Source organism: Penaeus monodon, chromosome 40, assembly GCF_015228065.2.
Source record: "Penaeus monodon isolate SGIC_2016 chromosome 40, NSTDA_Pmon_1, whole genome shotgun sequence".
In the NCBI taxonomy this organism is placed as follows: Eukaryota; Metazoa; Arthropoda; class Malacostraca; order Decapoda; family Penaeidae; genus Penaeus; species Penaeus monodon.
The window spans coordinates 20931765-20934264 of record NC_051425.1 but is presented as its reverse complement, the minus strand read 5'-3'; positions in this window follow the sequence as shown (position 1 = coordinate 20934264).

The following is a 2500-nucleotide window of genomic DNA, read 5'->3' as shown; positions in this document are numbered from 1 at the left end:
TATATATAATAAATATATTTATATTAAAATATATATATCCCCCACATAAAATGCATATATAAAAATAATATAAATTTTAATTTATTAATATTATAAAATATAATATTTTTCATATATACCATATAATATATATATATTATTATATAATATATATATAATATATATATATAATATTATATATATATATATATATATATTTTAAAAATTTATATGTTGTGGTGTGTGTGGGGTGTGTGTGTGGGTGTGTGTGTGTGTGTGTTTGTGTATAAACATATATATATATATAATATTATATATATATAAATACATAATATATAAAATATATTTTATATTATTATATATATAAAAATTATATATAATATAATATATTATATAATATATTATATATATTTTTAATATATAATATAAGTATATATATATTATATATATATATATATATAATATAATATATATATATAATATATAAAATATATAATATTTTAATATATATTATATAATATATATTTTAAATTATAATATATATTAATATGTTTGTGGTGTGGTGTGTGAATATAATATATATATATATATAATGTGTGTGTGTGGTGTGTGTTGTGTGGTGTGTGTTATGATTGTGTGTATGGTGTGTGTGGTATCTGGGTTCGTTTTCCCAAAAATTATTTAAATCAGTGCAAGTGCACACACAAGCCCCGATGCGAGTACGTGGGTGCATCCATGCACACACCCCCACCCGCGCGGTATGTGAGACGCGCGCTGATTTAAATAATTTTTTGGTAAATCGAACCCGGGTATGATGAAATTCCTTGGGGAAGGAAATTACCCGATGCCTATTTTGTACTGGGGGGCTTTTCCCTTATCCATTACCCAAATCAGGTGGTACCCAAACTCGGATAAAAAAGGATTGATTCTAAGGAAAGGGAATGGGGACCCTCCACGTACTCACTCCAAAACATACATATGAAGACTACATTAGGTATAGCTTTGGACCAGGCGGCTCAACATGAACAAATTTTATAATAATTTATATATAATATTATATTAAAATTATATATATATATATATATATATATATATATATATTATATATAAAGAAAGCGAGAGAAAGAGAGAGAGACAGTGAGACAGAGACAGAGACAGAGACAGATGGGCAGGCAGAGAAAGGGACAGACAGACAGACAGAATAAACGAAACACGAGGAGGTCATAAGAGAATAAAGGAAAGCTCTGGAAGCAGTTGAAATAAAACAACGAAGCCGCTCTGATCTCACGGGGTAATCACATCAATATCGAATCGCTCTCAGGTCTTTCGGTGTTCTCTCAACCTCTCGCTCCAGCATCGGATCTGCACGCGAAAGGTCTTCAGAACAGAAGAACAATGAGTAAGATCAGAGGAGGTATCTGAGATTTCTTCGATTCAGAGTTTAGATCATAATCTTTACAGCGCGCAGGAAGCTGGGAGGCGCGGTTTTCACTAGATAATTATTTTTACTTGACAATTGTTAAATGAGAATGTGTGTGTGTGTGTGTGTGCGTGCGTGAGAGAGAGAGAGAGAGAGAGAGAGAGAGAGAGAGAGAGAGAGAGAGAGAGAGAGAGAGAGAGAGAGAGAGAGAGAGAGAGGGAAGAAGAAGAAGGGAAAGGGGTAAGTTGAGAGAAGGAGAGAGAGAGAGACAGAGGGAAAGATGGATAGATAGATAGACAGATAGACAAATAAATCGCAAGATTTGTTTGTGTGTTATCCTTATGAACTGCATTCCAAAATCCTAATAGTTGGCCGTCGCAAAGTAAGTGCATTGGTTCCTATCATTTTTGCGAAACCGTATTCTATCTAATAAAAGACGAAAAGCAATGAAAAGAAATCGAACAATGACTCGTAATGCTTTATGATCTACTGCAATTTGAACCTCGCTATCTCGGTAATCTTGGGACCAATCAGGTGAAAGGCTTTCAGATCTTCAGAACTAGTGAGACAAAATAAAAAGAATTAAAACAATGCACCGTTACACCGATAAAACTCTCATAAGCATTCATTATAGTGGATTTTTCTATGATAAAGAGTTAATTCTGTAACCTAAACTTGCTGCAATTAGCCACTTTGACTCCAAGTATTTTTTGCATAAAAAAGATTACTTACGAGTGTTGCTCTACAGAGATTGCTGATTTGATCTGCAGGAGCGTGATACTATGAAAGCAGTGCTGAAAGGCTTGAAATATTTCTTCGGGTGTAGTGTAGAGTTCGCTTGAATATTTTCAGTGTTGAAATCGGGGAAATAGAACCCATTCGCCTTTCATGATTTTCATCATCATCTATATTTCATGAAATAGAAATCATCTGCCTTTTGCTTTATATTCATTATCATATTTACTTCCTTGAGTCTGCATTTTTCTTCAGGTCCTTTTATTCTTCTTCGTTACTTTTTATGTCCTCTTCATAGCCAATGATATTTATTACACAGGGGTATGCTCGTCATCTTTTCCTGTATTGGAATGTCCTCCTGTCTGC